Genomic DNA, 14,954 nt, shown 5'->3' on the forward strand with positions numbered 1-14,954 from the left:
TGGTCTTGTGTGGTTTGGTTTTGGGGGTTTTCTGTTTATACTTTCTAGCAGAGCAAAGGACTAGGTGGATGAAACATTGATTGAAGTTTTTGTATAGGAGAATCATTCCAAAACTCTAGGCAATGGAGAGCCCATGGCACCCAGAACACCTGTCCTGCCCCTATGGACAAATCACTTTTAAAAACATAAAATACACATAAAATTCCACCTTTCAGCTGGTTTCTGGTATTCCTAACCAATACTGTAAACCTGCTCTTCCAGAAACAATCAGATTGGGAAAAACTTTGGAAACATTAATTCCACCTTCCAAAAAAGGGATGGAACATTAACTTCTCAAGCCTTAAAATATTTTCCTCCCCCATATTCTAAGCACAGACTCACATTTCCTTTCATTACACATTCCTGCCCCTTCCAGCTTCACTGCTCTCACTACAAAGACACCTCTCCATTAACACTTCCCAAGTTGTAGACACATTAATAATTAAGACTCATACTCAGTAACAACACGAGCCTTTGGCACAGAGTCACTTTACAGCATTTCAGGAGGCTGAAATGCCTCTGTGGAATTCCAGTCAAGGGAAGGCAACAGCTACACCAGCAGTGCTCCCCTGGGTAAATGTGTCAAATCCTAATACATACAGATATATATATATATATCTCTCTATAATAAATAAATATTATACAGCAAATATAGATAAAATATAATGTAATAAGGTATATTATAATAAGATACAATATGCAATAGATGATAAACAATTAATATAATAAATAAATAAATGAATAAATATTTCTATACATAGTAATATAATAAATACTGATCCTTGCTTTGAATATTTCTGGACTTAGATCTGGACCTCAAGCTGGTCCACAGTTCCCTCTGAAGACCCTGTGGCCAACAACAGTTCTCAAAGCAAAACTAAGCCAAACACAACTTGTGTTCAAGTTTTTTGTCCTAAAAAAGCTGCAGTGAGAGGCAGCATCTGACTGGAGCTTAAACAATACAAGCATCAGCAACACAACAGCAAATTTCCAATACACAGTCCAAAACATTACAGGAGGAAAGATCTTTCACCATGACAGTTGAAAAACACTTCAAAATCAATATTCCAATCAGTTAATTGGAAAAATGATGTCTCTTTTATTTACCTCTGCTCATGCAATTATTCTAAAGCAAAATTCTAAAAGCCTCTAGGTTATTTGCAATATCAGCACAGGTTGACAGCAGGCACAGTAAAGTACAAGGGAAGAACTGCAAATACTGCTAAAGTTTACTTGAATTTTGGTGACATTTTCTGCTGGGTCGAAGAGGAAAGATAAAGAAAGAAAATGCCTAGGGAAAAAAAAATGTTATTCCATGAAGAAAAGAACTAATGAACACTGAATACCTATGGAAGTGTCTTTTGTGTACTTACTTCATTTTAGCTGTTGATTAACTAAATATATCAAAAATTGATTGGTCCTTTAGACTTCTGTTTTCCAATTTTTGTCAGAATTAAAAGTTACCAGAGTGAGTTAAAAGTTAGCAGAGAGAGTGGAGGAGAACATAAGGAATATGGGCAAGGGGGTTGGGGGAAACATATCCTTGTAAACATAATGTACTTGGAAACTTAGTTCAAACCAGGGATCCAGACAACTACCCTTAGGAAAGCAGATATCTACAAATAGAGTGCCACTTTTGGATATGAGAGCTGTATTTGAACACTCCATTTTCCAGTGAAAACAATGTAAGGGATGGAAATGCCAAACATCAGTTCAGCTCTGCAGCCATTGCAGCTCTCCTTTATTCTCCTACATTGTCACTGCCCTCATTTTCCTCTCCCCAGAGAAGGTGAAAATCGGGATGAATTTAAAAAATGTTGGAGTCAATTTACTATTTAAGAAGTTGCCATTAAAAGGATTGAAAAGACAATGGGTGATTTTCTGCCTCACCAGGCAGGATGCTTGCACAGCTCCTCTAGAAAGGATGATGTGGATCCAACTCCCTGCAGGTCCAAAGAAAGATGGGACAAACATTTGGAAGAGGAATACAGCAAGGATTACATGGAGAAAACATCTGGTTCAGGATACTTTGAAATAAGAAGTAGAGTCCAGGGGACTACTAAGACCAAACCTCACAAATTCCTCTCCTATTAAACCATTCTGAGGCATCCCCTGGTACTCACTGCTGGGAACAGGATGAAAAATCTGGCATGGGGAGCCATCCTTTGGTTCTTAGTCTGTGTTTGAACAAAACACTCAGCAGCAAAGATTTTGTTTCTAAGATTTTGTAACCTTGAAACACACTTGAGATATAGTTGCTGGAGTTCTGAGACTCATTAATTATTTACAGTGACACTTCTTATTAAGAACCCCTAGGTTTTTTTTGAATCTATGGTTCATTTTGGGTGTTGCTTTAATTATCCTGGTGGTCAATGTGTCTAAGACACATTTTATGCAGTAATTGTAATATGTTTCATCCTTCAGAATAATCTTAAACCCAATTTTACTCACTTTATTAATAGACATGAAATGTCTTTTTACAGAAGGTGAATGTCAGAATACCCAGCAGCAGAAATACAAAAATACCTTTTCTCATTTTTCACCAAAGGTGAGGAGGAAAAAAGATTAAACTTCAAAACTACAGAATCAATTACAAACTGACATTCTACAAGCCAAGGAAACCATTCCAAAGGCAGGAAGCATGGCAGCAACCAGCAGATGGTGGATGGCACATGGGCACATGGCTTTTTGTCCAGGAAGGAAAAAACACAACCATCCTGCAAAATCCTTTGCCATGAGGCTATTGGCTGGAAATCCTCACAATTCTGTCAATGTGTACCAGGCCAAGTGCAAAACTTGAGGCAATTTTTCACTCTGCATTGCATAATTGGGAGATTTTTCTGTGATATTTCCTGCTCCTGCACTGACCTGTCCCAGAAGTGTTTCCCCTTGTGCTGCCTGTGACAGCAAGGGAAACAGGAGAGCAAGGTTTTGGCACCAAACTGCTGCTGGATAGACAGACAGCAGGACTAGGCATCACAAAAGTAGCAAACTTTTGTTTTAATGAAGTTCACCTTCTCCCTGAAAGCTTCCTTGAGGATACTTCCCACTTCAAGGGTGACAGTTTCACATCTAACATTTAAATACAACATGTTCCTAACTACCAGAAAGAGTCCTGGTATGGGATGTGTGAACTCCAAGGTGACAAATTCAATTTATTAACAAGTTTCAACTTTGCAAGTCCTCCATACTTTAAACCATCTTTCCTTTCTGAACTGAGCACTGGTACCAGAAGCTGCTGTTTCACCTTTCCCACTGCTCTTACCTGCACATCTTCCTGTGCCCAAAAACCCCTTTTTTTCCAAAGTGTTGACCCACTCTAAACACAGCCTATAGCTCTACATTCAGGATCATTTTCATGATTTTTAGTAATTATCAAGTTTTTTATTAATTTTTAGTCATTTTAGCATGACTTTTTGTCACAATAATTTGTTATTTTCCAGATTGCTCCAATGCAGGTTACAAACCACACAGACCCCACTCAGGTGTGCCCCATTCAAATCCAGTAACTGAGCTTGGTATCCCTCAAAAAATATTGAGTGTGGTCCCATTTACTACAGGCTAGAATCCTGGATGTATAAAAAATGGCTTAGCTGCCACCCAATATCATGTAATTACAGGTGGTTAAATGAGAATCTAAAATAATTCAGGTGCCTGGTAGAAGGCAGCTGTTAGTACATGTAAAATTGGCTTTTAGGAGGCTTGGAAGCACACCAGGTAAGGAATAAAAAATAAAAAGACAAAAGATAAACCAGTTACAATACTTGGAGATCAGATCTAGCAAAATATGTGTCAGCAAGACAGCAGGCACTACACAATGCAGGGCTCTAGGCAAAAATTAGACAGTAATGAATTCCCTTTTCACAATTATTTGGCATTAAAAAAAGATGTCTTTTCTAAAAGCTTCCTGCCAATGCATGTCTAGCACCCTACAGCAAAATCAGACACCAATGTAGCAAGGGGCAGGAGAATCCTGGCAGGAAGCAGGGAGCTTGTGGGAGCCTGGAGAGTGATACCTCCAACAATTCTGACGGTTTCCTATTCTAAAGGCAAACAGTGTACCTGGGTCCAGTTGTGCCAAGTGGATTTTCCTCCATTAACTTCATAAGAAATAACTGTTTTACCTGAAATCAAATATAATGAGTAAACACTGCAAAACTACCACATTTTCCAGAAATGAGTTCTACTCTGTACCATTCCAACACTTGCTCTCAAACAATCCAGTGTATGTTAAAGTCTTTCTGTACACCGTTAAAATTTTAAAATAATGTATTTAGCCCACATAAAATCATGCATAGCACCAATCAATATCAATGACATACATTAAACAGTGTGCCATTACAGGGTGATATTTCATCTCAGCACCCATCCCAACCAGTCACTCCATTGGAATTACTCCAAATCCTCAAATTGTAATGAAGGGCTGTTGAAGTAGGGAAAGATGTAGTTTGGAAGGAGTTCAGATACATGAATTCCATGTACAGAACAGATTTATGACCTATATTAACAGCAATAATCCTGTGTCTTGGTTCCTCTGAAATGCAAACTTGTGGCTCAGTCATTTCAAATCCATTATCATCCCCCAACGGTGGGCCAGGGATGTCTAATCACAATCAATAGCCAGTAATGAGCCACAGTCATTAATCCCATTTGCATGTTTGCACAAAGCATCATTTTTAAGCTGCATATTCATATGCAGAGAGAGTTCTGTGAGTGCACAAAGATTTCACAGCCAGTGGAAAGTTCTGCACTGGGATTTGAATATTCCCAGGCCCCTGGAAGGATATTTAACTCACTCTGTGTAATGATCCTGACAGTGATGGCCAAGAAAACACACAGGACAGTGCAGGAGCCCAGTGTTTGTGCTTGGGGCAGGTGATGATCTCACTGAGCCATGCCCTGGGGACACAGGACACAGCTTGAGGACAGGGAGTGAGTTAATGGAGACAGGGATCAATAACAATCTAACTCCAAGAGAGGAGGAGGAATGGAAATGCTGAACACGAGCAGAATCCTGGGCTGACACCAGAGAAAGCAGAATAGCAAAGTGAATGTAAACTTGCACTCTTTCTCTGAAAGGCTTTGCATGAGAACTGAACTTTCATCCACAGGGCCATGCAGCCTGAACACTGACTGCTCAAGAGGGGGGACACCAAAAAACCCTTCAAACACAACAACTCTCACAGGTAATCTAATCCAGGGACTCCCTCTTTTCCCCTTTTGTTTTATATACTCACTACTCAGACACAAAGGCAATAACTACCACAAAATAAGGACTGGCTTCCACATCCCTCAGTAGTCAAACAAGTCCTCATGCTCATTCCCTTCTGCTACCTGTGCTACTGCAACTGTTTTGTATCTGGAATTCCTCAAATTATTGCATCCACACAGCTTCTATTGTGTTTTCTTTTAGAAACACAATAAATGACTGTGCAATTCATACCTGGAGTTTGTGCTCCAGACAAAAAAAAAATCTTGTAAACACTCTAAATATTTGGGGGTTATTTCCAATTCAAATATCTTAAGATACTGCCTCAATTGAATTGCCATTCTCTAGTCAACTCTAACACTAATGTTTGTTATTTTAACAGCTGCACTTTAGGAAAGGCTCATTTTAACAATATTACAAACACAGATATCTCCTTAGCCACTCCACTAGAACCCTTGCAGCAGACCTGAGGGAAAATACAATTGCCTTTATTGCACAGAAAAAAGCAATAATGAACCGAGGATGTTAAAGGCATCGAGATTATAATTGCACTCAGACAAACATAACACAAGAGATTCTATTAAGAGAGATGTTCTGACGTGTATAACGACTCTGAACAGAGTGAGAGCAGCACAACCAGGATCAGGGCAGTGAACTGAGACTCCCCAGCCCTGGAGAAATGGAAATCCCTCTGCAGCTCCAGCTCCCCAGCACAAAACGCTGATGAAGCCAGAAGAAAACCTCAACTCCTCAAAATCTGAACCCAGCAAAGTGAACAACTGTATTTTTTCACAGACTAAATAAATGATCAGAAAAACTGAACCGTTTCTGGTGACTCCCAGGAGCTGAAAATCAGGCAGATGTGCAGAAAAAGAAACCAAAAAGAGCTCCTTGCAGAGCAGGCAAATTTCTGCAAAACTTTCAGAGAACACACTCATGGCTTCACTGAAGCTGAACTAATAGGTTTATTTTATTGATACTCTATGAAGAGATTTCAACTGCCTATTCCTCCACCCTTTCTCTATCAAAGTGGTTATCATACAGAAATTTCTTTCTTTCTTTCAAGTAAATACCAAACCTAATTACCCACACAGTTGATTGGAAAGTTTCCTTCCAATTTCTAAGTCAAAACAATTACATCAAAATGGTGATTCTTAATAACTAAATAAAGTTTTGTCAGAAAGAGAAAGATTAAATTTGACACCTGTTTTCAACCTAATATCAGAATGGTTTAAAGCCCCCCAAATTAAATATGTCTGTTTTCAGGTCTAAAATTCAGATATTGGGAGAATGTAGCACATAAGATCATCACTCAAGAAAAATAATATTATTTCTGTGTAAGCTAAGCACTGAGAACACTTGAAAACTATTTAACCTATGGGCATAATATTTAAATGATAAATTATGAAGATAAGGTAATTAAACAGGAAATTAAATAATACTACACAAAGTCTAGCTTTTTATCCCCATTAGGATTTCTAAAGTACCCAAGGTCACACATTGTGGGTGTGAAGATTGAGGTCTTTTTAAAAGAGCATTTAAAGAGATGTGATGGAGGGGTTGCAAATGAATCAGTAGAAATGGCATTAGTTTATCAACAGGTTTTCAATCACTGCTGTTGAAGCTCAGTATGAGTGTAAAGCCACCTGTGAAGGCAACTACAGAGTGCTTTCAGCAAAGGGCAGCATCTCTGACAATGGATTTTCTTCCTGTAGCTATTTCAAATATCCATCTGAATTTCTCAATAGGAGGACTGCTGCTCCTGCCAGCCATTCCTCCCTCTCCTGTCTCCACCTGTCCTCAGCACTCCTGTCTCCTGCTGCTCACTGAATTATTGTAATGGGGATATTATTAGTGAATCACTAACTCAGAGTGGGCAGTATTTCCACCAGCCAAAGGTAGTTTTTCATTCGAGCCTGGTCATTCTGGATGAAAAGTGAAGCCTGTTCAGTAACCCCACTATGGAATTGCATGCTGTTTGCTTTCTAAAATCAAGATGATAGACTCTTCAGATTCCATGCAATAGGAACATCCTTTGGTCTTTCTATTGATGGGAAAATACTTCTTTAAAGCAACATCTTTGGAGAACATTAATTTCCTAGTTATGAATGTTTCTGGAGGCAAACCTTCCAGATGGCACTTGGGCTGCCACTACAACCACTCAGAGACACAAGATCAGAAGCACTGGGGTAAAGCAGACAAGTGAGGATTTAGCAACAAAGAAAATCTCCAGAAGTTTGGACATCTGCTGGGAACCCCAGCATGGCAGGAACAGCAGAAAAAAGCCAACTTCTGAATAAGAAATCAAGATCTAAATCTGTAGCAAAGTTACAGTTGTTATCAGTCTGTATTTTCCAAAAAGTGCATTGCAGAACTGAGCTCTCTAAAGAAAATAAAATGAGATACAAATACTGTTTTTTCTTTAAATAGAGACTCACCAATAGTTAACAGAGCTCTTTGAAATTTTAAAACATATTTATGTACATATTTACATCTCAAAACCTCACAGAGAATAACTAACATGCCAGAAGAGATTAGAATGGGTAGAAACATTTGGCTTGTGGGAGTGGGTGGAAAGGGAAAAATTTTAATCAAATCCATTACCTGGTTATTGATTTCTCTTTGCCAGCCTGATCCTGTAGAATACTTATAAAGCCTTTGACATTGAGACGTTTGGCCAAAGATATTGGATTAGACTAAGCAAAAGCTGAGCTTCTCATGTAATCTCTCATATTTCATTTATATGTGATTTATTCCTTTGTCCAGCAGAGGCTTTTTATTGATAAAAATAATGAGATTGAGAATCCCAAGGGAAATCTAATGCCCACCCAAACATGTTTGTGAGGTAAAAATAGTAGGATTTGTAAGCTTGAGAATGATGTTATGTTAAGACTATTTCCTTGTATAAAAAGTATGAAGCTTATCAAAGATTTTGAAATAAATAAAGCTATTTTTGAAATTAAAATTTTGCTATACTTGCAAACTCTAAGCACACAGTGAATACTGTATACTGGGGAACTTAATGAAAAAACTTCTGAAATAGTTTTTTTTTTCTTGCAGAATAGATGAACACAACTTTTTTTCTTTTGACTCCTCTATTAGCTCAGTTTGATAAAACACCTTAACAGATGTCTCCACTGCTAAATATGGTGTGTTACATAAAGCCATTTAGATGACTGAAAATTAATCCTGCCACTCAAAAGAAGTTTCTTACCACTGGCAAATTTAATATGTAATGTGGTAACTAAAGGCTTTATTGAACTATGCAGGAATTCAACATCCTCTAAAAAAATTAAATCATTATGCCTTTTCATTAATAAGTGTTCAAAAGTCCTAAGTGGAACATACAGACTATCTCATGTTTCTTTCATAGCTATCAATACTATAAAAGGATAAATAAAACCCATCTGTTTCTGCAGTGAGACCTGAATTAGGTTTTAAAGACTATTTCAAAGCACAAATCAAAATAATTCTATTCCACTGATAGCCAACAGAGACCTTTGTGATTAACCTGAGTCTTACAACTCTTTTTAATGTTAATGCTTAGAGGGGAGTTGGTGGCTTTCAAGTCTCAGCCTTGTTTAATGTATAGTGTGAAACTCAGCATTTACAACTCCAAAGCCAGCAGAGAAAGTGTTCTGTAGCTCATTGTCCATGGACCTTTTATTATATACACTTTATTATTATTTTATTATTTACACTTTTATTATATACACCAGTCATGTCCAAATCCCTTCCCTGGGGGGACTGTCACTCTGGCTGGCTCAGTGGACAAAAGTGCACACAACTCTTAACACCACTGGAAAAGCAATCTGGAGCATATCACTGCTGAAGCTATTCCATATTGGGGTTTGGAATGGTCTCTGATGAAGCTGAATTTCCAGCCTGTTCCTGTTTCAGCATCTCCAGGAGCTCCCTTTGGTTCTGCTGGTTTCCATGGACAGTGTCACCCTGGTGTGACTGCTGACCCAGCCTGGGCAGGGGCTCTGAAGGATGGCTGATAAAAACCAACACTTTAAAATCACTGCCTCCAAACCTTTCTTAATTTCTTCCTGTGGACAGATGTTCTGCAGAGCCCAAAAGAATATGTGAAGGTCTCTAATAAGAAAGAGCATGCAGTAGGATAGTCAAATCCCACTGCTGAATGTTAAATTACAGTTTCCATGCAGACAAATGCTGCTGCATTTCACTAAAACAAACAAACATTAGACTGCAGCAACATCTTGTAGATTCTGGAATTATAACTTCAGCAGTAACTGTTCTATAAGTCCCCTCTAGTTTCACCAAATAACTGCAGCATCAAATCTTGGAAGCCAGTACATTAAACAAAATGGTATAATAAACAATTCCTGCCACTTCTCATAGAAATAAAAATGAGTTGAAGAATGGCATTAGGAATTATTAAAGCACAAGGAGAAATATATTTGATGTTAGCAGAATTTTTAAAATTATCTTGCTACTGTGACTAAAGAACCTACTCTTCTCTATATGTCACCAAGTGCTTTTCATTTGGTGAAGCTTTATGGGCCCTGTACTATCTTAGGTACTTAAAAGATATTTTTTGCAATTTGTAATTAAGAAAGCAGTCATTTATCTCTAGTATCAGATTTTTGTGACTCTCTGCATTCCCTGCACATGTCTCTCACCACACACTGATACCTGAGGATATTATGATTATCAAGAAGACTGGTGTGGGTTGATGCATCAGCAGCTCCCAGGAGGGGAACACCCCTCAGGGGCACAGTGGGAGCCAAGAGCAGCAGGGGTGGGGGATGAATAAAGAAGCACACCTTGTAATTCTCCTTGATAATCAAAGCACTTTGGGCTCTCTAACCTCAAAGGCATGTCCACTGTGAGATTCACAAGTGGTGCCTGCACCTGCCAAGCTGTCAGGGCTGATTTCTGCTCCTCAAAGTTTCCCTCCAAGCACAGAGCCCTGGGAGATGCAGTGAGCAAAGAGCAGTGTCAGCCTGTGCCTGCTGCCTCAGAAATCTGAGCCTGGATCAAACCCAGAGCCTCTTCTTCTGGGACTGTCCTCCCTCCTGAATTTTAGCCCTTGCTCCCATCACTCCACAGAGGTTTCTCCATTACTGTTCTGCTGGGCTTTTCAATCTATGCTTTTTCCACCCAAAGTCATCTCTGGATGGCTTCTTCACAAATGATAAGATAAAAAAAGAAATTAAAATAATGTAAAAAATAAAATTGAGGGCTTACCTAAGAACTAATTTCAGTTTCAAAGTTTATTCTGACTTCAATTCTGCTCAGGAATTTGCTTTTTAAGAAGATTTTAGAAAAACTTTTCTGAGAATTTTTGTATGATGAGAAAATAATTTCCACTCTGATAGATTCTAACATACATGATTTCATATTTATCAGGCACTGCTCTTAAAATTTTGGGCAAATATCATTATCCCATTCCTTTTTCCCCACTCTGGATTGTCAACAACATTTTGGACTTGGTCTTTAGACACCACAGTGCTCAGTGACCCACTGCCTGCTCCCACGTGCTACAGAATTCTCCTAAAAGCTTCTTGTGTGAATTCAAGCCCACCTGGAGTTGCATTCCCTCCACAGCTCATTCAATCTCTCTCCAATTCCTCAGATCCACCCTCCATATATTCTGCTAATTCTCTCTCTACAGGGTTGTCTTTCTCCTCTATCCATGCACAAATTTCCATCTGAGTAACATCACCTCCCCCAGCTTTGAGAAATACCACCCAGAGCTGCCTCTGTTCTGGAAGAACATGGGTTGTTCTTTCAGCCCAACACTTCATCTTCCTCTTGTTTCCCCTCATTGGCACTTTCTTCCAGGGTATCAAACATCACATGCCTTTATTGGCATGTCTGAAGCATGAACATGCTTATTCTATATTTTCTTTTTTTTTTTTTTTTTTTTTTTTTAATTAATTACAGAGGAGACAATACCTGCCTTCAGGTTTTCCAATATCAATAGAAAATCCACACAGTCAAAGGTAATTGCTGCAGCAATTTTTACACAGTAATAAATTGATAACAGTTTTAATTTCTTGTTTCTTTCTCAGTGGAACAGGACATTACAAAGGAGTTGACAATCTGACAACTTTCAATGCAAGTTTTAAATAGCTTCAGGAAACTAGAGTTTGTACTTCAATTCAGAAATTCATTGTATTCCACAGAACCAGACAATGTTTGCATGAAAAGGGATACAAACATTTTAGAAGAGTTGACTTGATTCATATTTATGAATATATTAAGGATATTACATATTGTACCAGCCCACATGCAGGGCAAGAATACAATATTTTACTGTTCATTGGGATTTTATCAGACATTAACACACCTCTGCTATGCTGCAGAGCTTGATTCTTTAGCCACCCAGGAAGGTTAGTAACAAAGACAAATAAATCTAGTACATGCCATGAAATATCTCAGTGTAATCAGAGTATGGTCCTTAAAGGTCCAGCATCAATATTCTCAGCTTATTCTGGAAACTGGCAGAAGATGCAGATTTTTGTCTGATATTTCAAATATTTGAGTCACCTGGCACCCACAGGTGCACTACACAGCTCTTCCCAGCTCTCCAGATTCTTACACAAAGCCTGTGTGTCTGTGACAGGAGACATTAATATTAAATTTTTCAACAGTGACAGGGCTTGAAACAGCTAATTCATCTGCAAAGCAGTGTTCAGCCAGAGCAGAGTAGAAACACTGGTTTTTTTTGAAGTTTGACCAGGTGTCATCTGAGTTTCAAAGCAGGAAGCACTGCTCTCCTCCCTCCTCCCAGCTGCAGACGACAGGATCTGTTTGAAGTTTCACTTTTATTTTAAAAGCTTGAGGCAATGCTTTGCTCTCAGATCTGCAGGGAGCTGCTCTGCTCTCCTGCTGCCCTTCATCCCCTGTCCTGGGAGCCACTGAGGGAGAACACATGGGGCACCCAGACCCTTTGTGCTGACCCAGGTGTGACACAGAGGAGCCCTGGAGTCTCAGCACAGCCTCACCTCACCCTGCTTTGATCACAAGTGGAAGAGAGGTGGTTTCCAGCAAAAAATCACTGTGGAATGAAGCACATTGTCAGTGGGGGGGTGGGAAGGAAGACTCCTCCAGCCAACAACTCTTTGCCCCTAAGGCTCTGTGATGATGCTTTAGGGTACATCAGTCCTGGGAAAGCTCCTAAGGACAATCCACGTTTTTATAACAGAGCCTAAACCACACCTTTACCTTCTTATTGCTACTTCCTAGAGCCATTGTCTCATGGCTCTTGCAACCACTGAGGATATTTAAATCCAAGAGCTCTTTAGCTTCAGGTTTCTTCCAGAAAGATCTTCAAGATCTTCCCAGCCACCAGTGATAGTGGCAGCTTTACCCCTATTGTATTCTTGCCCTGCATGTGGGTTGGTACAATATGTAATATCCTTAATATATTCATAAATATGAATCAAGTCAACTCTTCTAAAATGTTTGTATCCCTTTTCATGCAAACATTGTCTGGTTCTGTGAAATACAATGAATTTCTGAATTGAAGTACAAACTCTAGGTTCCTGAAGCCATTTAAAACTTGCATTGAAAGTTGTCAGATTGTCAACTCCTTTGTAATGTCCTGTTCCACTGAGAAAGAAAAAGAGTTTCTGGTGTTCCTCAGTCACAGTGGTGGCACAGAGACAAGCATGAGAAAGAGCCTTGCTCAAGTCATACTCTGTGAGCACATAACCCCCCAGATTTCTGGGATTTAAAGTCACTTGTCTGTGCAGAAGCATCAGCTAAATGCCCATCACAGCTCTCCTCAAATCATTAGTGCCTGGCTGTCAGCTGTGGGTTGTTGCATGATGCAATATTATTAATATTACAATTATTGCATGATGCTGTACCTGATGATCTGTGTGGCTGCACACAGAACACTTCTCTCACCAGAGGTGGAGGTTGTTCTAAACCTGATTTCACAGAGAGAGAAGAAACACAGATGAGAAGTGATCTCACAGAGGACAAACAGGAAAGACTACAGAACTATGGAAGTTCTACCCAGGTCACCATTTAATAGCACAGCAGAACAAAAAATACTTTTTTTTTCCACTTCTGGGGTGAACATAATTTCAAACCTTTAAAGTGGGAACAGAACTAGAAGAAATCTACATTTGATTCCAGAAAAAGAAAAAAAAAATCTATTAGAACTCTTCATTTTTACTTAATTGGTTTTGCTTCCGGGAAAAACGGATATACAAAAGTCTCCTATCTAAAAAAAAAATAAAATTAAAAATTAAAAATATGATTAAATGTATTCTGCCACATTATATATTTTATGCAGTAACAGAAGACAATATTTTAACAGCACTTCTTTTGAATCAGTCCAGAGCATTCAGCAGGAGTCAATTTATACTGCAAGAGAATAATGATGTACCTCAACTCATTTTAATTTCAATAATTGAATGAGAAATAGGAAGGCCTATTGAAAGGACTGTATTCTGGTCAAAGACTAATGAGAAAATAGTTTTGAGCCTCTGAGTCAGCGGGTGTCATGGTAACAATGCATTATTGAAATCTGATTAGTATGCTCAGCAGCTTTATAAATGATAATATGCTCTTCTAATCGTATTTCCCTTTCTTCCCCTGTGCTAAGTTTTATATTCACAACAGGTAAGAGGAGAAGGCAGCATTCTGTTTATCTGTAAGTTTAAACCATGTCCAGCACTCACAAACTCTGAAATCTGTCATGCAGCAACACACAAATTTTCATATCACCTTAAAACAAGAAGCTCGACCTTCTATTTCTCTCCTCTGTATTATATGCAATTATTTAAGTTAAATATTATCCTCTTCTTTAAATGTAATTATTTCTAAGGATATACACATGAAAAAGAGAACACAGTGAAAACAGGAGCATCTTAAGAAAAAGCCTGTTTTTCTTAGGAGAAAGTGATGCAAGAGAAGAGTAAGTGCACGTTTAATTCATCCCAGAAAGCATGACTCCTGCTTCTTGATGTTTTGAAAAGAAGGAGGGGATTTTCTTGTGTTTAGAGGACTGTGTGTGCCTTTGGTAGCTCATTACAAACTCAAAAATCAGGAGGAACCATGAAATTAAATAGGATACATTTCCTACTCATGAAGAAGAGAGCTAATATTGTTTCATAAAATAAACACAATGAAAATACAAGGTTGAAGGCTTAATAATGGTCCTTTTATAACCAAGCCTCAGGTGAATAGCCTGGCAGACCTTTATTATATTAACAGTAAAGAACTCTATTTAAACTGCTGCCTCACAAATCTGATGCAAAGTAATTTCAACATATAGAAGCTCAGCCTTATCACATGCATTTTAGTTTTGAGAGTAAAATGGTGTCCTATTTTTCAACAGAAAGACCAAAAAACCTAATTCATGTTTGCCCTATTTCCATGACCCTTGTAACTTAAATATTTAATTTTTATTTTCAGTGTTCACTTCCATTTATTAATTCAGCCTCAAATCCATAAAATGAAAGGGCAGAAAAGCTCATATTCTTATTCTCTAGGTAAACCTAGGTAAACTCTTAGTCATATGACAAATAATGCATAATACAAGTCAGCTTTTCAGTATTATTAATAATGGGACTGTGTTTGCCTCAGTGCACCAACAGGGAGAAAATGAATGCAGCAATACCTGAAAAGCCTATTACTCCTTGTTACGTGCACTGCCAGGGGACAGAGTTTAAGATGTACAAAATACTAAAAGCAATCAGTCTTAAGTCAACACTGTGAA

At 38.5% G+C, this 14,954-nt stretch overlaps 1 protein-coding gene across 3 annotated transcripts in view; it reads right to left on the bottom strand.

The window, feature by feature from the left end:
- Window positions 1-14,954, bottom strand: part of SPAG16 (sperm associated antigen 16) — a 347,846-nt gene that overhangs the window by 168,144 nt on the left and 164,748 nt on the right. The gene's annotated exons all lie outside the window — the stretch shown is intronic.

Source organism: Oenanthe melanoleuca, chromosome 7, assembly GCF_029582105.1.
Source record: "Oenanthe melanoleuca isolate GR-GAL-2019-014 chromosome 7, OMel1.0, whole genome shotgun sequence".
NCBI lineage: Eukaryota > Metazoa > Chordata > Aves > Passeriformes > Muscicapidae > Oenanthe > Oenanthe melanoleuca.